At 36.3% G+C, this 25,034-nt stretch overlaps 1 protein-coding gene across 7 annotated transcripts in view; it reads right to left on the bottom strand.

Annotated features, from left to right (window-relative positions):
- Nucleotides 1–25,034, bottom strand: part of adnpb (activity-dependent neuroprotector homeobox b) — a 128,941-nt gene that overhangs the window by 68,709 nt on the left and 35,198 nt on the right. For 2 of the 7 annotated variants that reach the window (XM_039735974.1, XM_039735975.1), the window contains exon 2: nucleotides 21,150–21,248. The exons of the other annotated variants lie outside the window; for them this stretch is intronic. The gene's annotated coding sequence lies outside the window, so the exon portion shown is untranslated. The remainder of the gene's footprint in view (nucleotides 1–21,149; nucleotides 21,249–25,034) is intronic. 7 annotated transcript variants of the gene reach the window in all.

Raw genomic sequence — 25,034 nt, 5'->3', positions numbered from 1 at the left:
GTGAAGGCCAATAAGCTGGCCTCTTTAAAAAGTTTGAGGACCCTGTGACAACCCATAGACAGCACCGTGGATGCAACAATTGGAAGAAGATATCAGGAGTATTGTGTGATCAAAGAAGTAAGGCAAAGGTTAAAGGTTAAGGTTTATAAGACAATGCTAAGACCAGCATTATTATATGGCGCCAAGACATGGGCGGTAAAAGGAGTACAGGAGAAGATGTTTGATGTGGAGGAAATGAGAATGCCGAGATGTAGGGAGTTGAAAAAAAAAAAAAAAGAGAGAATTATAGGTTCAACAAAATTGGGGAAGATATCTAATTACAGGAAAGTAGGTTGAATTACCATGGGCATGTGATGATGAGAGACAATGAGTATGTGGCCAAGAGTGATGGGAATGAAGGTACAAGGGAAGAGAATATGAGGGAGGACAAAGTGGAGGTGGATGCAGTGTTCTCCCTAGCATCTTTTAGCCGGGTGCTCCGCCCGGCTAATTTAATTGAGCGCCCGGCTGACATTGCGAGATGAGGGCCACAGACCTACAGGCACAGGCAGATCTAATGATCTGCAGAGATAGCAAGGAACGGGCAGGCGGGCAAATATTTTAGAAGCAGAATCACATGTGTCGAGGGGAGTGCCACGGGGCGGAATGTTGCCGTCACTCGATGCTGAACAAGCCAATAGCGGAGACGAGGCAGACCGTGGTTCAAAAGCAGAGTATGGGGAGGTGGGCTTTCGAGAGGGGGCTGTACATGGTAATAGCGAGGGTAGAGCAACTTAATACAGTAGCAAGGAGTATGGGGAGGTGGGCAGGCGACGGGGGCTGTACATGCTAATAGTGGGAGCAGAGCGGCAGTACATACATATATATATACACATACATATATATACACATACATATATATATACATACATATATACACATACATATACACACATACATATACATATATACATATACATATATATATATAACATATACATATATACATATACATATATATATATACACACATACATATACATATATACATATATATATATACACATACATATACATATATACATATATATATATATATACACATACATATACATATATACATATATATATATACATATATACATATATATATATATATATATATATATACACATATACATATATACATATATATATATACACATACATATACATATATACATATATATATATATATACACATACATATACACATACATATATATATATACACACACACACACACAGTTCTTTAAGCATTAGCTGTGTTTTGTGTGCAAAAATCCTTGTAGCACTCACTGTGGTTCCTGTTAAAGTGACTCCCTCTGCCGTTTTTATATTTGCTCATATTTGGACCTGAGTCCATATTGCAAAAAGTGTGCAGAAACCCTTGCAGCACACACTGTGTCCTGAGCAAAAGTTTTGTCACTGAATTGCTGAGGGTTTTGTTAAAGTGATCTGCCATTCCTTTTTTTGTTCATGTCTTGCCATGCCGTAGTGCAAGTGAGCATTGAATATCCAACAGGCTCCCACTTTCCCACTCAAAAGTCTTATTCATAGGTACAGTACTTTTAATATTTTTTCCAAACGTTTTACCAACACGAGTAAAAAAAGTGTTCAGAAAACAACACTGCTCAGTTTTTTTCAGAAAAGACACGGCACAAACTAATGAAGGTGCAGCGTCAACTCCTGACGTGGCACTTTCAGACAAAGCCATTGCAGAGGCTGGTCCATCAGGGGAAATCTCTTCCACACACACTCTGCCAATTGATAAATCTAAGCACCACTTATCCGGCATAAACAAACAATGGTTTAAAGATTTTAATTGGCTAATGGTCAAAGAAAATTGTATGTGGTGCTCATTGTGCAGGAAATATTCAAACAAACGCCCCACAAGGATGGAGTTACCTTGGGTAAATGTGCCAGGCACAAGAATTCGAAAAGAAAGCTTGCGGGACCATGAAAAAAGTAACCCCCAAAAAGTACACATATAAATCCATAAAAAATCCAATAAAAAGTGGAAATAAAAATCAATAAACAAATCCATTAAAAAAATCCGTGGTTAGAATGCAGTCTAACCTCCTGATCTCAGTCCACCTCCTTCTCTTTCTCCCTGGTGCACCCATTGCTTGTGTACCTGGCGGAGACTCAGCAGCCACAAGCTCCTTTCGGCCGACCTCCATCTTGGCTGACTCCAGGCATCATGGCCAGACCTTACGAGGTCGGCTCTCATCCCTTCTTCCTTCGCACTCACATGGTCGCCCCTCGGAAGCCTAGGGAGGGCACCTGCCTTGCTCGCCACACTCCACCTGGACGTTCTGTGGGGGGAACTAGCCCCTAGAGTGCCACAGCTAACATACCTTCACGGGGCCCCAGTTCGTGCAGTCACCCCCTTTCAGGAAGCCAATGAAGCAATTGAGAATGATCGAACCCACACGTGCAGGTACGACTCGCCCCAAATACCTCATTAAATCGACATGTCTCTATGGATTTAAAACTGGACTTTTTTTTTTTTTTTTGGAAGCTGCGGACCCGCTATACCACATTCTTGTCGCTCATTACTCCAAGAATGGTGGCCTTTCGATTTTATAATATGAAAGTAGCAGGCAAGAATGGACAGTTGCATCAAAAATGATCAGAAGTCAATCATACAAAGACTTCAGTCCAAAACAGATTTTACTAAAAATGGCAACAACATCAGAGTTCTAAGAGTCGTTTCCAAATTTAGCCAGAATTGCTTATATTGGGCTAGTGATCCCGGTGAGCACAGCTGGATATGAAAGGGTGTTTTCTGCCCTTAAAAGAGTCAAGACATGTTTGAGAAATCACATGAATCAAAGCACGCTAAATAATCTCATGCTGATAATAATAATTAGTTCTTTGCACGTATATAGCACTTTTCTCACTACTCAAACAGCACAGCAATTGCAGGTTAAGGGCCTTGCTCTCAAGGGCCTAACAGAGCAGAGTCCCTTTTGGCATTTACGGGATTCGAACCGGTAACCTTCCGATTGCCAGTGCAGATCCCTAGCCTCAGAGCCACCACTCCTTGGAGGGCCCAGATCCTGGGGACTTTGACAATGGAAAAGCTGCAGACAATTGGGCCTCTAGGAAGAAAAGAAGAATAAATACTTAACTGAAGACACCTTCTGCATATGCAAGTTGGCTTTGAAGAATATTTTTTAATTTTTCTTCATTAGGTTTCCCATACGTTTTTTTCATTGTTTTTACTTTTCTTCCCGACAGTGACAATACTTGTGCCTCTTGGTTTATGTCATAACAATTGTTATTTAAAATTTTTGTTAGGGTTGCAGGATCCTGAATAGGATACTTTTTAAATTTGATAAAAATATTCTGGCACAAGTGTCAAACCTTAAAAAAGGAAGTCATATTGAGCATTGGAAAATTAATAATGAACTAATAAAAATAGTGCACATTTAATTTTCCCCACCACCAAATTTCTCCGTCCTGCCCCACCCAGTTACTTTTTCATGCCACCCAGCTGGACAATATTTCTGGGGAGAACACTGTGGATGGATGAAGTAAAAACATCAGAAGGAAAATGACATGACTGGCAAGGAGATTTAGGACCAAACTGTTTGGAGAAGGTTGATCAAGTACTTCAAGCCCATACAGAAAGAAGTGTGAAAAGATGAAGAGGAAGAACATGATTATTGTTATACAACTAAGGAGTGTGCTGTTTATAGCTTTTAATTCACTAGAAGCATTTTTCTTTTAATTCATTGTGGCTGTGGGATGACTTTTCTTCTCCAAAATTATATTTATTTTACAAAATTTCAACATTATTGCTTAAATTGTAAAAACATACTGTATGACTATATGAAGAGTGTGATACCGTTTAAAGCAAGCAATTACATGGCATGCTAAATTAGGCTGTTTGCAAAATGTGTTGCACTACTGATGTTATTTTTCAGCGGCAGTCTCATTGTCTTCTGACAGCTCAATATCCTCATCTGACAGTGCAGAATTCAAGTCATCAATAATACACAAAATATTTTCTGCAGAGGATTCTTTGGACGAGAGTGACTGCCAGTACTTGGTGCTATGTTGTAAGGAAAAATAAATAGCCATTCAAGTCATCTAAACTCCGCTTCATCTTATGGTCTTAGCTGCCATCTAGTGGATGAAACAAACTGATACATTCTAGGTGAACTTTTTCAACATATAGCCTCATCATTTATTCATTTTACCCTTTGTTGCCTTTTTTATATTAACTTTGAAAGTGTGAAATGATTCACCAACTTGATTTATGCAATTACTAAAACAGCCTGTGTTTATTAGACTTGATAAGTCTACTGCAGGGCTATTCAATTACAATTTAAGCTGGGCTAAATTTGAAACCAACATATTTTAGTTGGGCCATATATTTTCATAGAACACGGTTAATAACTCATATGACAATGGCTAAATTTGAGTTCCACAACAAACCCTTTCCTGCTGAAATTGTTTCCCTGTCTCCCAGAAAAAAAAACCTGAATAAATATTTAAGATTAGAGCACCACCTCTTGGTACATTTATTTTAATGATTTTCCTTTAAAATGCCTTTGTACAGAGTTCTTGGGTGTCACATAATGATTTACTAATAATAATTACTTTTGTTTCTTTGTTGATGAGTTCCCGTTGAAGAACTTATTGGTAACAGAACACACAGTGCGAACACCAAAATGACTGAACAAACAACTAACAAAGTGGAATTTTTTAAACCATTTTAACAATGTTTACTATCCGCCATCAATCACAGGGCATACCGGTAAAATGACTAATACATCTTCAACCTTAAAACGCAGTCTTTATCACATTGCTGAGCAAGACAAAACAGCGGGCTGGCGACTGCTCGTACCCGTTTACTGACGGACAGGCTGACATTTTGCACGGAGTATGCATTAAACCAAAAGAGAAACGGAACACATTGACATTCATGGCCGTCCCCACATGCATCTCCAAGTCCGGCATCATTTTCCAAACACTCCATTGTGACCCAGCATGGGATATAAACTAGCTTTTATGCGTTTCGGGGATATGCAAGGGGAGTCAATACCAACACATATGTTAAAGACACATCCGCTTAACAAAAAAGGCCTTTCACATGTTACAACATATTTATTCAATGATTTTATTTGCAACTGGCGAACTAAGTAGAAATGATAATCGCCCAAAGCCATTTGAACTCGAGACCATTTTAGTCACAGTCTGGAGCCCTGGCAGGACCACGGGCTGGGCCAATCAAAGGTTGCTTCTGAGGCGCCATTTGAATAGGCCTAGTCTACTGGAATGTTGATATCTGAGCATCTCCCAGACTCCCAACTGTCATGAGACACGAACCTCTCACTTCACCAGATTTTAAAGACAACAGATGAACAGAGAGGAGAATAAGCTTAACACAATAGGCTTGAAAATAAGATGAGAGACAAAGTCAAAAGAAACAGCATTTGACTACATTTTAATAACAAAGACATCAATCATAAGTTATAATATTAGAAAATTTTATGGACAATGAAAATCACTACTTTTCCTGAATAAAAAGTTGTTTGGAAGAAAACGTATCTGGATTTTGCTCATAAGCTGAGACAACTTAACTTGACTCACTAAAACACGCTGAAATGCTCGTCAAGAATCCAATTTTTTTTAAATAAATAATCTTGTTCAATTGTCATTTTATAAACCTGTTTAATCACAAACACATTCAGCCAGTGAAGTCACATAACTAGTTTTATAACTTTTCTCATTGCTTATACAGTACCTATAAGGACCACATAACACACAAATTACAGCTCTGTAAAAGTAAATATCTGCTTTGTAAGGATGTGGATCATCTGAAGATTTTATGGATGCACTCTTATCTGCATAACAAGTGTGACTTTCTACAGAGCCAGAGTAACAGGTGTAGGCTCTTTGAAGAGCAAAGGATTTCAATTACATTTTTGCATAAAGAACAGAATTTGAAAACATGTTGTGGAACCAATAAACACTGCAGGTTTGTGTACATTTATTGACAAATAAATTGTCTTAGCATACAATGGCTACAACTGCACAGGAAAAGTCCATATGCCCTAGAAAGCCAAACCTCTGCTCTTTTGAAAGATGACAGACTGGGCCTTTCAAAAGTCAGGATTGAATAATTACCTGCATGTCAATTTGACAAGAAAACAGACACTGAAATTGTTGCAAATGCTTATCTACAAACTTTCACAGTGTTTTGTGGTCTATCAAGCAATCGTTGCAGCATATGGAGACATATAACCAAGCTACTTTCCACTGAATAAACAATGGACATTTGAAACAAAAATGATCGTAGTTACAGAGTGTAGTGAGAAAATTCAAGGCAACTCAGGCCCCTTCTTCATGTAATGCCTGAAGAAGGGGCCAAAGTTGCCTCGATAGCTTGCATATTGTAATCGTTTTAGTTAGCCAATAAAATATGTCATTTTGCTTGATTTCTCATTATATTCATAGGTTCATAAAGGATAACACAGTAAAACATCCTCCTAGTTGTTACAGATTAAAAACGTTGTGCACACTTGAAGTAGGCTGTGCAGCAGCCAGCCATTCTGGCAGGGGTGAAAACAATGAGAAAATGAAAAACATAAAATAGTTTTTTCAACAGGAAAATTGTGATGTTCAAGTACAACAAACAGTAAGTAATAAAACAACGTTATGCATCCTCTGTAAAAACTTGCCTTATTGTCAAAATATAGGTGCATGTTCAACCGATATTGATGCATTTGAAGAAACTAAATATTGCAAATTAGAACAGATCTAGATGAGAACAGGACTTTCAACTTAACAATGCCCACCTGTCCTACCCACACAATTCTTTCAAAATAACATCAATTCTAGCTTTGGCAGTACTCAAATTCCTATTGTCTACCACACTGTTTGCTAACTTGTTCAAAGTATCGGTGGTAATCTGTTTAAAGAATAAATGTCCTAATGTTTGTGAGATATTTACCCTTAACAAGTTTCCAACTGTGTCCCTGTGTTCCTTAAATTATATCAATATCATTGGTTGAACCTTACTCATAACATCATTTACTCCTACTGTGTGCTCTCTCTCGCTCTGTGCTCATAGACTACTTGCTGTTTGTGTAGTGGCTATTCAAGTCTATGCCACTCTTGAAGTTCTGACATTATATACTAGTTTTTCTGTAGTTCCACCAGTATGAATAGGTGGGTTTGGAGCAATGATTCATCCTCAAGGGCAGCATCCCCCTAAGTCTGCACCAATTCTTTTTTTAATCTGTCAGAACATAGTAGAATCTATTTTCTGATATTCTATAAGTTTTCAGGCCTGCAAGTTTCAAAATTCTGTATATAATCTTTGTCTGACCGAGACAGCTTAAGTGATCGACAACGGGTGGAAGTAAAAGACAAAACCCTGTATTGGGAGTTATTTGAATAAAACATTAAAACCAGCAATTACCTTAGAGTACGATATATCATGTGTAATACAAACTGAGTAAAAACCACACAGACCTTAAAAACTTCCCCTGCAGAGTCATCACAAACTGACCTCTGACCTATTTCTTAGCATAAAAAAAAAAGTTTGAAAAGAATCAAAGCACACATGCAAGTGCAAGTCTACAAAATACAAAACAGCCATATTCATTCAAACACAAAGATACCCAAATTCATTTGTTCGTTGCAACTAACCTGACCTTGCTACTTCTGTCAACCATAAATTTAACATGCTATGTGATGCAAAGTAAACATTACTGTGGGAATGTAGAAAAGTAAATTGTTTAACACTAGAATTACTACAGCCTACGAAAAAACTTGCCACACCGTCCCACCTTAAATCCCTTCGCACCTCCCCGTCAGCATCTTTTGTCTTGTAAATGTGTCGATAAGCAGCCTGCTATGACATCCCCCCACCGCCACAAAGTTTTCTCAGCTCAAGTCTGTTTACCTGTGTGTCAGTTGCTTAAGAGTTATATAGAGTGAGAAGTCAAGCAAAATGACACCTTTTATAAATACTATATCGTTATTTGGAACACATGCATTTCATCGTTAAAATAGAAACCTTTTCATGTTTTAGTAATTGACAAAATGTAAACAAAGTGTATAATGTGTGAAGCCTGAAGTCCAAAAATCAAATAAACACTTTCACAAAAGGAACAACATAACAGAACAAGTGTGCTTCTATTCAAGAACTGCAGAAAAAGAACCCATGTTAATTAGGTGAGGGTTCGAAAGACTATGCATTGCTCCATGGAACAGTGGGGTGCTTGGCTGATTGCGCACTCACATGTAAATGAGAGCGGATCAGTCAGGTGCCTCATTCACACTTCGGAGAAGGCATAGTACCACACCTGCACCCAATCAGGCCATATAAAAATAGCCTGCACAGCTGAGAAGGGAGGAGAACAGAGACACAAAGGAAGAATAGAAAGAGCAAGATGGAGGTTAAAGGAAGGACAGAGAAAAGGGCAGGAACAGGATGGAACCAAGTGCGATTTGTGTGGGTAAGCAGACGGATGAGAAATTGAACCCAAGGTGAGTAGTGTGTGGCTGACATTCAAGAGGGGGCTGAAGGTTGATCCTGCTGAGCAACCTGGGAGAAGGAGCAACCAACAACTCCAGGAGGCCTTCCGTGAAAGGAAAAAAAAGAGTGGCACCGGGAGGTTGAGGGAGTAAAGCTTGAAATAGAGCCCTAAAAATGACTAAAAGTTTAAAACAACGGTGGGAAACTTAAAAAAAGCACATGATACATAGCTAGATTAAAAATAATTCAAAGGTAATTTAAAACTGTTAATCAGAAATCCACATTTGCATTAGAATTTAACATCAGAGCCACATTCATGACTTACAAAAATGACTAAAATTCAGAAATGGGTTTTGTTTTTTTTAAAAAAAAAAAAATATTACTTTACATTCATCCATTCGCGAACCCACCATATCCAACAAGGCATGAACTTACCAAAAAAATAGTAATGCGAAGACTGTTGCATAATTAATGACTTTTTCCTCAAAAGACTTCTTAACTAAAGACGACAAAACTTTTTTGGAAATGAACAAACAGCAGCTGTACCTCCACATCATGGCCAAAGGATGACAAACTAGCAAACACACCAGTACAATATCTGCACACCACAACAGTCTGTGGAATGTTCTTTAGGAATGTGGAAGATGACCTTTTGATGCCTGCACAAATCATTAGCACAACCTAGATTTTAAAAGCATTTTGCTGTAGTGTTATTGTTGCAATACCACACAAGTTATTGGGAGAAAACACAATGACTTCATTAAGTGCGCTTGGGTGCATGAATGCACAGTATCACTAATATTTTCACTTGATCCAAATATGAATTATGTTTATAATTCTGTTTTGTTCATTGCTTGATGTCAGTTCGGTCTTAACAGTTAACATTAATAAATAGAATGCAAACCCCTTTTTGAGTTGTCACGTTTCCTTCCATAACAAACATTATTGTGTATATATCATTAGTAGTTTTTAGGTATGTTTGATTACAATGCAAAAAGTATATACTACTATTGTAATGTTTGTCTGCCCATATGTTCGCATGAAACAACTCAAATCACAATTTAAATTAAATGTATCACACTTTATTCTTCAAGGAAATTTGTTGGCAAAGATAAATTTTTGTTGAAAAATCCTTAAGACAATGTGCTAAGTAAAGTTTTGAAATTTCAAAACCTTCCACTGAGAAGCACTGATGAATTTTCAAACGCATCTTATACAGGTGCCGGTCATAAAATTAGAATATCATGGCAAAGTTGATTTATTTCAGTAATTCCATTCAAAAAGTGAAACTTGTATATTAGATTCATTCATTACACACAGACTGATGTATTTCAAATATTTATTTCTTTTAATTTTGATGATTATAACTGACAACTAATGAAAGACCCAAATTCAGTATCTCGGAAAATTAGAATATCAGTTAAGACCAATGCAGAAAAAGGATTTTTAGAAATGATATTCTAATTTTATGACCAGCACCTGTATATTGTGTGACTTCAATTACAGATTAGCTTAGTGTTTCAAATTTATATTGACAGAGGTTACCACAAGTAGCTTTTTTTATACTTTCCCCCTTAACTTGTTTGAAAACTGCTACCGATTACATAACACTAACATCTGCAGAGTCATGCTCTTGATAGGATATCTGCAGATGTGGCTCCTCCAGCTGCATACACAGACCTCTGGTCACAGCAGCTCACTTCTCCTGGGGCCTCAGGTAAAAACCGTGCGTACGCAAGGAAACGTTGCGTACGAACATTTCCACATTCAAATCGCGATGTATAAAACCTAAACTTGGCGTAAAGCCACGCACATTTCCACAGTAGCTCATATCCTGTCATACACAAGTTCGCTGCTCGGTTTTGCAGACTAGTGGCACCCAGCGTCAAAGCAATGCTACTGTTCCTGTGTGATTTATCTTTCTTTTTCAGATCCACATCCCTGACATGGCTTTATAAATACACTGAAATTAACCGCATATTGTTTATTAGTTTAATGCATCTGATTGTAATCAACCTGTAACAATATAATGGTCCACAGAATGGTCAAACTATTTTAAATACCATAGCCACTTTAGAGTTGTTACTCTCACTGCACCTTCTTTCAGCTGCTCCCGTTAGGGGTTGCCACAGAGGATCATCTTTATCCATATTACTCTTCCTGCACCACTCGGAGCAGCTGATCGGTAAGAGAATTATCGGTATACAGCATCAAGCACACGCTGCGTCAGCCATGCTTCCTAACTGAACTGCTTCTGACATGGCAAACGCTTCAAAACCTTTACTGTACGGACCTAATAGTTCAGAAACCGTTTTATCCCAAGAGCTCTAAATGCACTCTATCAGTCCATCAACTACTCCTTGTAGAACTGTTTGTACTTATAAGTACAATCACCTCGCTGTAAACTTGCGATAGTTATAATATTGCACAACCTGGGCCACTTTATAAAGCACATATTTACATATGACGACGATATCATTTTTAAGATGAAATGCAGAAAAATATGTTGATTATATTATATAGATGAAACTAACTTTATATAAATAATCTATATTGTTAATAATTAAAGAACACGGTGTCGATACGCTAGCAAGGATCTGGCGCTCCATTCACGGATTGTTCCTGCTTCGCACTGTATGCTTCACTGGGACTGGCGTAAAGGATAGAATAATTAAACATGTACTACGAAGATATTTCAATGCTCCTTAAAAGTTTTGAAGAATTGGTGTTATAAGCTTACAGATGGCTTAACGTCTATTACAGAACTGACTGTGTGGCGATTGGGTATTTGGAGAAAGAAAAGTAAGGACAGGAATTGGAAGTTAGTACGTTTGAAAGAGACAGTACTGCTGCAATAAATTATTTCATTGAAGGTCGCGCACAATCACTGTGCCACTGTGTTCCCATGTTTAATAACATGCTTTTTAACTCCTATCATCATGAAAATGATATCACGTATACATCTCAGTATTTTAGTTATTCAGAGAGCTGTAATATTACGAATGCAATGGATTCTGTGTCCTGTCGGAGAAAGAAAAAGCTGGTTTAAGAAGCACGTAGTTATTCACACACATAGAGCAAATACAAAACAAAGCATTTAACGTACTACTTTAGTCACGATGGGATTTGAGAAACTAGTAAGTTAAATGATTTTAAGATTAAGTTTATGATGTTCTACATGATTAAAGTGGAAATTTCGAGATTAAAGTTGACATTTCATGCTTTTTCCCCCCACTGTGTGGCTTTTTTTTTCTCTGTACCATAAGCAGCTTTCATATGACACTGAGACGGTGGGGTACAATTCGCCTTTTGACGGCGACTTTGAGATGTGACTTCTTTTTTATTTTGGACACTGTGCGACTTTGTGAACTTGATCTTTCGAGTTTCTCCGACATGCTACGTCACTCAATCAGCTTCCTTTTCTTGTTTATACCACTGTTTAAACTAAGAAACAGTAAATTTTTCTTTGCCTCCACTTGGTTTTCACTGAAATGTTTTCAAAAATTTTATTTTGCCATTGCCTTTTTTACATAAGGCTGCTTTTAAGGGCTATTTATATTGATTTACAAATTCAAAGAAGCAAAATTCTGGGAGGAGATGGGGTGGGGCAGCAGGCACGTGCATGTGCGTTACTTTTCACGCTGATCGGGATTTATGTAGCGGAAGAATGTGGAAGTTTGCGTACGCACAGATTCCTACATCTGGATTTTTCTGTGCGTACGTCATGTTATAGTTTGAGTTCTATGCACGCCGTTATACATGAGGCCCCTGGTCTTTAAAATTGTAGAAGGTAAATTACAAGATGTTCGTAAGTGAAAAGAAAAAACAACTTTAGAAATTAATGAAAATGGGAAACCCACTACCTAATTGTGGTTCTGTGAAACTTTACATATACACTGATTAAGTGTGCACTCAGAATTTCCTCTAAACTAAAAACAACCTCACTACTGTACTGTCTACAGATCATAATGATTCAATGTTTCTCTGACTGGAAAATTTATCTACAAAGCACCACAATGACCTGCTATCCATTTTGGTCAGATTCACCCAACAATCTTAGATTAAGACTTCAAATATCCATTGGGTACTACGAAAATCTTTATGCATAAGAAATTTAAAGTACAATTAGTCACAGATCGTCCACATGAAATATTTTTTCATCATGAGTTGGAATCTGATATCTGTGAAAACAGTTTCATATATATGATCCAATACAACAGCAGTAAAAAACAAAGTAAAAGAACCATATAAATGTAATAATATGCTTAAACTGCCTTCATAAAGATTTTAAAAAAAGAGGCTGAAGACCATAATTTACTAAAGAAACAAACACCAAATAAGTTAAAAGGACCAGTTATCTTAGTCAAACTTTAACACTGTCTCTGCAGAAAGCTACTTTCTGGTCACCTTAGTCACACACAAACCAACAGAAACTGCACTGTCACAGATATTTAGTGAATGTCTAAGAGATTGTGAAGTTTAAAATACCTAGGGAAATTAAATAAACAGATTGTCACTAAGTTTGCAAGACACACTACATAAAACATGTAACACTCTGTATACTGGAGGAAACATTCTTACTCAGTCTTTTATGAACACATTAGTGCTCATAAAGATAAAGCAGATTTCTTTGTTATGTAGACACAACATGTACTTAATCGTCTTCAAACATCCATTTTTAATTCAATACAAAAACTAAATTCAAATGAATACAAAATAAAAACTAAACTATAAATGGTTAACAGGACCTAAAACTAAACTGAACTAAAATGACAGGTGAAAACCAAAACTACTAAAGTAACTGGAAAAAAATGCAACGAAAAAACACCACTGCAGCAAACCTAGCACAGACCCTTGCATGACCCTATTTGTAATATAAATAATTTAAAAAATATTTCTTGCACGATAACCCAAGTCTGTACCCTGTTATGAAACATATGCAGCCCTGTATAAAACCTCAATGATCTATTCAATAAGATTAAAAAAAAAACAGGACTGACTGTAACTGTTGTTCAAATAATATAAAAAAATAAGGTAAAAAAGGGTTTACACAAAAACAAAGCAAAGCTCATCTAATAGCCCTGAATCTGGATTTTTTAAATGAGAAAATATTCCCTTGTGATGGGGAGGGTGGATTTAAACCAGTGGTCTCAAACTCCAGTTCTGGAGGGCCGCAGTGGCTGTAGGTTTTCATTCGAACCCTTTTCTTAATTATGACCTGTTTTGCTGCTAATTAACCTCTTTTGAATGGATTTTTATTGACTTGTTCTTGAAGACTCAGACCTAGTGCTGGGTAGTATGACCAAAATTTTATATCACTGTATTTTTCAAAATTATACCGGTTTCATGGTATTTTTTTCCCCATGCATGAGTGGATGTTAACCATATTTTCCACTGCAATTACTGCAGTAGACTGGCTAAGAATAACCTATTCCACTGCCATGAGAATTGTACATTGTACAAAAAACACATTTTAATGTGCACACAGTATTGATACAGGTCTGCATGGCCCCATAAAGTGATAGTTTTCAAGAGGGTGGCACTAATGAAGAGAAGGAACCATATTGCACCGGCAGTCAAAATATAGAACCTTTTTATTGAACAAATTTTGCAAACAACTTAAACTATAATTTTGACAACATATTTTCAACCATCAAAAGAGGCATTTAGATTTAGTAAAATATCCAGAGGTGCTTGTAAAAAGTTGTATTGCACTGAACATTTCTTAGAAAAGGAATAAATAGTAAATATTTTTTGTAAACCAACTACACTTTCTGTTAATGTTAATAATCTCTGTTCACTGACACGTCAAAGTGACTTTTTAAACAACTTTACCGTCATTAAACTGCATAATATTTAAACTAATAAATAATAACAACAAATAGTGCAACTTCCAGTAATACTATTGTTACTTCAAGTCCAGGTGCATTACACAGTATTCACCAAATAAAAATAAAATAAAACAAGCGCAACTTGGTGATGACATCTTTACCACCTGAACCATCATTAAGGCAAATTGCATTACTATGGACCTTGCTTCAAGCTAAGCTATATACATAAATAATAAAACTACAACTTGCATTCATAATACTATTTGTGGTATAGCCCTACGGAATCATATTAGGGCCATGGTGAAGAAAAAATACTGACACGGTGAAGAAAAAAAAATATGGACACAGGGAAAAAAAACCCCAAAAAACTACATGTCGAGAATAAAGTCGACATATTGTCTTTATTCTCGACATTTCCACTTTATTCTCACCATTTATATCGAGATTAAAGTAAACATTTCCACTTTATTTTCAGTTTATTTTGTCATTAAAGTAGAATGTCGTAAACATAAACTTCATCCTAAAATCAATGTTTAATTTACTAGATTTTCTGAAACCCCGTCATAAGTAAATGTAGCACATTAAATGGTTTGTGTTACGTGTTCACCGACCCAGTTGTTAATAGCTACGTGCTTCTTAAATTGACTTCCTCTACATTAAGAGGAGGCGCAGGCAGTGATCGCCGCACAGAATCCATTCACTTCATGATATTCCTGCTCTCTGAAAATTTAGAATGCCAAGATAAATACTTGATATCATTTTCAAGATGAAATGCATTAATGCAGGTATTAAACATGCATGGTAGTGTGGCGGTAGTGCTGCTCCCTTGCAATAAGGGGTCCCCAGGTGTACGTTCAGTGTACAGAACATTACGGCAGGTGTGACGAGGCTCCAAAAAACTGGATGTATGAATGGGTATCGCACGGTTTAACTTAAATATTGTGTAAATGTTGGGTTTGTGACCCAGTTGTCAGAAACACGAACACAGAATTCAATTGATGTGCATCTGAGCAGGCTTTCTTTATTGCATTTGTGCTGTTTTTGTCTGACGTACCAAACCCCCAGATTCTATCCTTCCTTTTTCTTTCTCCACATAACCAATCATCACACGATAAATGTGTTTATGAAATTAAAACTAGTTACAAACTTAGACCATGGTGTGTTCAGAACTTTTAAAAAAAAAAAAAAATCTTCTTATACATCCTTAATTATGTCATCCATTCAGGGTTTCGCCCATCCTAGCAAGCACTGTGTGCAAGGCAGAAGCAAATTCTCAACGGGTCGCCAGCACATCGCAGGGTAAATACAAGCAATACATACACTAGCAGGGTTAATATGGCATAACAAAACAGTGAAAAAGGTTCCCCTTAAACAGTTTCCCGCTGAACCACGTTCCTAACGTTGTTTAGGCAATTTAAACTGGTGTTGTGGTATAAGAAAAATCCATATTATAACAAAAAAACAGTTCTCGGTATGATTCGGTATCCCACCCAGCACTACTCAGACCCCTCAATTGCTTCTCTTTCCTTAACTAGCAGTCAAACAATAATGATACACAAAATGAGTCAAAACATATCTAGCAAACTGCGTCCATCACAAAATATCTGAAAATAAAGAAAGATGAAGGTCTCAGGAATACTGATCTGCTCATTGTCCACAAAACATTTTAACAGTGCTCTTACAAAAGAGAAAAATCAATAATTTTGGAAATGTATGCCACAAGCATAATGAGAACAGCAACAAGCCATGAATTAAAGAAAGGGTTTAAATTAACAACAAGAATTGTCTCCTAATTAAGCAACTGGTTAGAGTGAAATTGGTTGGAGTTTGAGGGCCCTGACTTAGTTGGTCTTCTGTTGACTGGCTCGCTTCACGTTTCATTTCTGCGTGGTTGCCATTTAAGGAAAGAAATGAAGCAATTCAGAGGAATGGTGGAGAAATTCAGAGGAACACATTTTAAAAAACAAGTCAATGAAAATAAAAGGAAAAGGACTTAATTAGCAGCAAAAACAGCTCACCAATTAAGAAACGGGTTATAGTGAAAACCTGCAGCCACTGCGGCCTTCTAGGACCGGAGTTTGAGACCACTGATTTGAACAAAGCCTTTAGAAACACATTTTGATAAGTATATACCATTAAGTTTATTTTAACATATGCATATACTTAAAATATGACCTTTTTAGAATCACTAAATTCAAATCAGTCACTGAGATCAAATGTCCTGGCACTTGTACATTTTAGTAAGCATTACCTAATTAATAACAATGAAAAACAGTCACTGCCTTCTCATTATTTTAGAATACCTATAAAAAAGAAAAAAAAAAAAAGCTTAGTTCTCAAAATATCTTACATAATTAAACATTAACTCATGTCTGTGGACAGAAAGAATTTTTTTTATTGAATTTATTCAATAAACTTAACAAAACTAAAATAAAATAAAATCAAACCCCACCCATGAAGAAGAGAGGAAGGCCAACAACTAGTGATGAGCGACAACCAAAGTGTTCAAGCACCCGAGTATAATGCAAGTCAATGGGAGACAACCAAGCACCCCCTGGGGGAGGGGAGGGTGCCTGGCCCATTGGAAAAGGTCAGAAAGTGACAGAAACACCACCCAAATAGACCAGGAACAGCATGGGGACGATTTCTGGATGCATCTTGGACTCCCAAGTCGCTGCTGGGAACCAGGTTGTTCGAGTTGTACGGCACTTTTACAGACTGACAAAAACACGCCCAAACCCCGCCAAAAAATCAATTTTACAGGAAAAATGATGCTCTAAAACATTATATGCCAGTGCCTGCATATACAGCACCCGATGACGTGTTCCGGCCAGCCAATCACTGTAATGCCAGCACCTGACATGGCTACTGGCATTGCAGTGAGAGCAGTACTTACTGGCCCCTTGATTGGCTGTCTCCAACCCGCGAAACGTGCGGGGAGGAGACTTGAGCATAGCGCACGAGCACATGTGGTGCTCGTTCAATTAGCGCCATGCTCCGAACACAGCAATGCTCAAGCTGAACACATGTTCGGCCGAGCATGCTCGCTCATCACTACCAACAACCAGAACAAAACTGTTAAGAGTAGTAAAGAGAGAAAGGAGTTTTTTTCCCCGCCCCCAATATAAATGCTTATTCTAACAAGTTATTATTGATTATGTCTTGCCAGGCTTTAAAAAAAAGTTTTGAACAGATCCAGTAAGTAAGAATTTGATTTTTTCTAATTTCCAATGGTATATAACATCAGTTGCCCACTGACTTAAAAGAATTGGGTTTGGGTTCTTTCAGTTGAGCAAGAGAAGTCTACATGCTTGTTGTGAAATAAAGGCAATTAGTTTTTTTTTTATTTTTTTTGTCCTTCTCCACTTTACGTCCATCTGGGAGGACACCAAACACAGCTGTTAATGGATTAGGAGGGATTGTGACACCAAGTCTGATAGGCATTTAAAATTTTTCAGCCAGAATGATATTCATTTGGTACACACCCAAAACATGTGGCCCAGTGAAGCTGAAGTTCAATTGCATTGTTTGCAGGTTGGATCTTGCCCTGGAAACATCTTGGACAATTTTAAACAAGATAGATGTGCTTGATAAAAGATTTTAAATTGAATGATTGAATGTTTTGAAAATATGGAGCTAGAGTGAATTCTGTGTATGGCTGCCTTCCAGTCTGTTTCTGAAATGTTGAGTAAAAGATCCTTTTTCACATTGCTCTGGGATCTTTAAAAGGCAGTATAAAGAAGAAGGACGTCTCATGCCTGGACAAACTGGTGTGGAAGGCAGGCTCTATTGTAGGCACGAAGCTGGACAGGTTGACATCCGTGGCAGAGCAACGGGTGCTGAGCAGGCTCCTGTCAATCATGGAGAATCCACTGCATCCACTGAACAGTACCATCTCCAGACAGAGGAGCAGCTTCAGCGACAGACTGCTGTCACTGTCCTGCTCCACTGACAGACTGAGGAGATCGTTCCTCCCCCACACTATGCGACTCTTCAATTACACCCGGGGGGTAAATGTTAACATTATTCCAAGTTATTGTCTGTTTTTACCTGCATTTTTATTACTCTTTAATTTAATATTGTTTTTTGTATCAGTATGCTGCTGCTGGATTATGTGAATTTCCCCTTGGGATTAATAAAGTATCTATCTATCTATCTATCTAGTAAAGTTTATAATTTGGAGACAGTGGAAAAACAGTGTTGATGAGAGATTAAATTTAATTGTTCATAGGATGGAAAAACATTATTTATATACAAATCTCTAAATGATTTAATCCCATATGTTTTCCAAACATTAAAAACTGTGTTAAGTTTGAGAGGGTGGACAAAGGTACTTATCATATTCTCTAACTTCAAGTGCTTCCAAATTTGGTTCCATATTCTGTGTAACTGAAGGACAAATGGGTTGCTAGTATATTGACAATACCTTGTATATAATGGTGAATAAAGCAAGGAATATAAAGAAGTGCTGCAGGATTTAATTTCTGTTGTAGACCAAGCTTTTGTGTGTTCATCTATTTGTGTCAATGTCCAGGTTTTTATAGCTTGCATGTTTGCCACCCAGTAATAAAATTGAAAATTAGGCATGCATGCCGCTTTCTGATTTAGGTCGTTGTTGGGTCACCTTTTGAATGCGTGGATTTTTTGAAATCCAAATAAATGAGGTAATCATTAAATCTGATTTCAGAAAAAAAAAAATAACTTAATGTATATGGGGATGTTTTGAAATAGAAACAGACTTAGGGAGGATATTCATCTTCACAATGTTAATTCTTCCTGCTAAAGTAAGATGGAGGGTAGACCATCTATGCACATCTTGCTTAATGTTATCTATGCAAATGGCAAAATCTTGTTGAAAAAGACCTTTATATTTACTTATGATGTTGATCCCTAGGTATTTAAAATGATCTGCAACGATAAAACAGAAGGCGTCCAATCTAATGTGGTTAGCTACAGAATTCACTGGAATGAGCACACTTTTGTACAAGTTAATTTTAAGTCCAGATATCTTTTGAAATTCTACTAGTGCTGTTAGGGCTTTAGGCACACAATTTTGTGGGTCAGATATATACAGTACCATATCATCAGCATATAGTGATATTTTCTGTTCAAGTCCTTCTCTGAAAATCCTTTTTATTTCTGATGCATTTTGAAAGTAAACAGCTAATGGCTCAACGGTAGGGCTCAAATAACGGGGTGACAACATGCATCCTTGTCTAGTACCTTGTTCTAGTTTGAAGTAGTCTGAAATAATGTTGTTAATACAAATTGAATCTTCTGAACTGGTATACTGTAGTTTAATCCATGCACACATGTTCGGGCCAAACCCATATTTATGCAAAGTGGTTAGCAGATAATCCCATTCAACCATATTAAATGCTTTTTCTGCATCCTAAGATAATATGATCGACTGTTAGACTTCGTGGGTGAATATATTAAATTAAATAGACGTTGAAGATTGGAAGCCAAATGTCTAACTTTAATAAATCCCTATTCAGAATTAGACTTAGAATTAACTGAAACAATTATGACATCCATCAATTTCCCCACCGGAATCTCTGCTGCTTTCATAGTACTCCTATGCATTTTGATGCTGTACAGATAAACACTGTACCTTCTTGGGTTCTTGAAAACACTCTGCCTTCGAGAACCCAATCCCTGCTACAAATTTTATATTTTCTCATTTGTTTTTTGCAAGCCTACTAAGTATGCTACTCTAGCAACTGTCTGGAACATAAACTTCAAACAATAAACAGCTGAAACATACATACAGTATGATACACTGCTCAAATAACATATATACTGCACAGCAAACAAGGGTAGTAAGGATGTATAAATGTACTCAAAAAACCTGAGTGAAAATATTCAAATTAATATTACTATAAAGAATTTGAGTCAATTTCATTAGATGAATTCATCAGTAAAATGAAAATTGCAAAAATGTCTGTATATAATCATGTACATGAGCATATAAGCCAGGGTAATAAATACATTTCTATGTGAAAAACTGCAGAGTTTTCTAGAAAATGGTCTCAGGACAGTGAGCTGTACTTGCACAATCCTTAAATTATGTGAAGTAACATCTTACTCCAATAATAGCACATTGTACTCAAAATCTCAATATTTCTCGATTTTTCAGCTGTTAGCTAACTGCTAAGGCATTTAATCATAACACAGTATACTGAACTTAAACAGAATTACACTGTTAAATGTAGGAATTTCAGTAATAGTGTGTGAGAAAATACTATTTGTATATTACAATACTTTAGCTAGATCATTAATGCTCTGAAAACTCTTTGTTTCTCTTTTTAAGGCCATCTATCATATGGTAGAAGCAATGCACTTTACCGATACTTGATGCAATCCTTCAAGGCTGCTGAAAAAACATCCCTAGGGGTGTTCCACATTAAACACTTTCTGATCAGTACATAAATGCAGTGTTATTTCATAATTTTGACATCTATTATTCTAAAATGAAAAAAAATAATTTTATAAAAAGATATTTCCAAACTTTATACTGTTACTTTAAGAAGGCACTGCCACTAGTATAGGACTGAGTGATAAACCAGTCAATAAGGTATACTGGATAAAATTCTTCTTAGCCCATATGCTAAAAATAACTGAAAAACCATTAAACATTTAAATATGAAACCCTTACTTTTATGAAATTTGCCTATTTGTGCTAACTAAAATTATGAGAAATATGATTTTGTAACTGCTAGTGTCTTACAAGGTAAGGAATTTTAGTATGGATTTTTATGTGAACTATGTATGAATAAATTGAAATGCAGACATACCTATATGAACATAATATCCTAAGATGAGAGACTGTTCCTTACTTGCCAGGCAACATAGTTTGATATCTTAGCTCAAAAGCATCTGTTGGCGCCATCTACCTGCATGAGCAAATAATAAGAGTTATAGATAAGAAAACTAATAAGTGACAGAACCACATTCTTATGGAGAAAAAAAAGTTTCTTGTATAAGAAATCAAAATTAGGCTAGATAATTGTATCTGCTGCCAAGACTTCAATTAGAATGGTTTTCTTTTTGTTTTGAATAAAATTTATTGAGGGTTTATTTCTAATGTCTGTGAAATATTAAACACTTAAGAATTACCATTTACTTTAACATAATTATTTTATTTCTTTCTTAAACAAAACTCATCAGTTCCATTCACTATAGCTTATTTAAAAAATGTATTTTAATATATTTAACACTGAAAATATAGAATAATTCTGTATTTTCAAATCAAAGTACTCATTTTGGTACTTGGCACTATTCCAGAGTGATTGCAAACTACTTGGTATCAGTATCAGCGGAGAAAACTTTTAAAAATGGCATTGGTGCATGCCTAGCCTTCAGTGTAGAGTCAATTTTAATATGCCATTCTTTGCTGTCCTGTAGCTGTGAAACTTTGCAGCATTACTGCAGCTAACTTTTCACTGGAATGGTAATCTGAACAAGCAATTACGATTTAGGGGTTTCATGTTCAATGCATATATTAATGAAAATACATCCAATTATGGTTTCAACTGTGGTGTCCTTAGATATTTCAAAATGACACACAAATGGCATTAAAATTACATTAACATGCCAGATTCATAATATAAGATTCAATCTTTCTTATACTTAGGAAGATGTGGTAAATTCTGTTAAGTGAGCAAATTATGCTGAACATGTTATAGTTCTTAATTAACTTGATAAAACTAGTATTAACTATAGAATTTATAGGCTTCTTTTATTCTGGTTTTTGAATTTTTAGTGTATACTGGCTATAGCCACCAACACTTTTTTTAATAAATAAAAAAAATATATATTTTTTTCCAAGTCAGTTTTTGGATTTGGTTATACCTGAATACCACTGACCCAACTGGTTTATATTCACCTGAGGCACAAGAAGCCTATCTGACAACTTCATTACCTCTCTTATAAGAGCTTCCTTTGCCTTTTGTAGATTAATTGGACAAATAAAGCAACTGTTTTAACCTGTTTTTTGTATAATAAACACACATACCACAACTATCAATATGCCTTAAAATTTACCACCAAACAGGCTATGAAAGAACCTGGAATATAAAAAGAGGAAGCAGACAAATGCAATGGTCCAGCCAAAATTCTTTACAGCACTATATCTGTGCACAGATAATTTAATAATTTGATAATGTACTAATTAAGCATATACTATACCTGCATCAGCTCTGTTATATAGTAATATGAAAAGAGTTTGTGGGATTTTGTGGAATTTATCAATACATTGCAACTGACCGCAAATGTTAAAGGTAATGTTTTATCACTAACAATACATTACCTCAAAATTGTTAGTAATATTAAAAATAAATACCAGATGGTCAACTGAAGTGCCACATTTAAATTTCAAGCACCATACTCCGAGGATATATTATAGCTGAAAGAATGAAACATCTGATCTGAGAGATCACACTGCCTCTTTACCTGTAACATCCTAAAAAAGACAGAAAAATCACACGATTGTTCAAACTTGTTAAAAGCACGTCATTATTCAATTTTTTTCAGACCCTTTAGCTATGATGCTGCTTGCTTCTAGAGAACAGTAGATCTAATGTCTACATTATTCTTTATTTTATTTAACTAATTCACTGAGAACCTTTGCACATTTTATAAACAACTGAATCTACCAAAGGTTGCACTGTGAGGGTATGTCCTCTTTAACTATAATTTACGTAGCAAATGCCTTTAATTAAGGCAATTTACAAAACAATTTACAAAATTTATTCTAAAGTTAAATACCAAAAATTCATGAAGGATCATGTGCATGTTTAATTTTATGGGTAAACGACAGACGTGTGGTATACAAGTTTAGTGCAGTAGGTTGAACGGACAATAGACAGGATTGTTTTTCCCTTTTATAATGTGGTGAAGGTGACCATTATTTTTTTTATTATCAGTGGATTAGGCATGCATGTCAAGTGAAATGGTGTTGGTGAGGAACCTACAAAGGGAAATGCTGACAATGAAAACAGCTGTGTTTAGGAAGCAGAAGCCTGTCTAACTAATTACACAGTAACCATTCAAAACCAGGTAAAGGCTTTCAACTAAAAAGGTAGTAGTCCTCAAATCAGAACTCATTTTATTGGCTAGGTGCACTAATGTGTACTATTGTAGAAATTTGTCTTGTTACTATTGACGCAACAAAAAAGGTCAACAAAAAATATGAACGATAAATATAAGAAGATAAAATATTAAATGATAAAATATCATGCAGCATGCAAGGGCAATACAAAAAAATAAAGAGATAGTAGGATTAAAATGTCCAGGTATACATAAATACTGAGTAGAAGCTCAGACCTGGTTAGTAAGAATAATTGCATATGGAAAAAAAAAAGTTTACGCGATGGGTTGTCTTGGCTTTCACTGCATGGAGGGAGTTTGTCAGAAGGAAGTCTTTTAAACAAGTGATGCCCTGGGTGAGTCTGAAGCAATGATCTTTGCTGCTCTCTTCATTACCCTGGACTCATATAGGAATTCCAAGTGCAGTAAGGTACAGCCTATGATCCTTTCACAGGTTTTGATATGTTGCAGACTGGCCTTAGCCAGAACTGAGGAAGCACCAAAGAAGAATATAGAATTGGACCGATATTGCTTAAAGGAGACTGAATTTCCTCAGCTGACACAAAAAGAACATTTACTGATGGGCTTTCTTAATAATACATATCCCACGTAAGGTTATGTGACAGTATAGTGCCCAGAAACTTAATTGATTCTGGCATTCCAACGACTGAACCATTTATAGCAAGTGATAGGTGAATAGCAGACTGTTTCCTGAAACCTATGATCACCTCCTGAATTTTAATGTTAAGGTTCATTATTATGACTGCACCACAATGTTAGATTTCATACCTCATCTGTATATGTACTCATCACTGTTTGAAATGAGGCCTATTAATGTTATGTCATCTGAAAATTTAATAAGTTTGACAGATGAAATGCCAAAAGCATAGTCATTTGTATAAAGTGAGAAGAGTACTGGGAAAAAGACACATCCCTGCAGTGCACCAGTACTAAGGGTTAATGGGTCAGAAATGTGTATTCCCAACCACATGTACAGTTTCCTATCTGTAAGAAAGTCTGTGATCCAATGTCAGGTTGAATTGGGTGAGCTTTGCGATGATTGCATTGGAAGCTGAGCTAAAGTCCACAAACCAGATCCTCACATATGCCCCTGGCTTATCAAGGTATTGGTAAATAAAGTTCAGACCCAAGATCAACTGCATTATCCACAGACTGGCTAGGTCTTTATGGAAAATTAAATTTGTCCTGGGAGCCTTTTATAGAATTCTTGAGTAAATTCAGAATAAGGTGTTCATAGGTCTTTATTACCACAGAGGTAAAAGCTACTGGGCTGTAGTCATTTAGGCCTGTGACCTTTGATTTTTTTTTTTTTTGTGGAGATCTTGAAGCAGGTAGGAACGGTGCACAGATCAAAAGATTTGTTAAAAAATATCTGCAAATACTGTAGACAACTGGTCTGCACAATGCCCAAGTGTGGAAGGGGAAATAAAGGCATTGCCTGCAGCTCTTTTTAATACTTTGCTTTTTGAATAAGATGTAGATATCTTTTACAGTGATGACAGGAGTGTAGAGGAATAAGAGAGATACCATCAGTTAGATTTACGTCCCATTGTTTTTTAAGTGACTGTAAA

This window comes from Polypterus senegalus, chromosome 14 (assembly GCF_016835505.1).
Source record: "Polypterus senegalus isolate Bchr_013 chromosome 14, ASM1683550v1, whole genome shotgun sequence".
In the NCBI taxonomy this organism is placed as follows: domain Eukaryota; kingdom Metazoa; phylum Chordata; class Cladistia; order Polypteriformes; family Polypteridae; genus Polypterus; species Polypterus senegalus.
The sequence above is the reverse complement of the archived record's forward strand: the minus strand, read 5'-3'. Positions and strand labels throughout refer to the sequence as shown.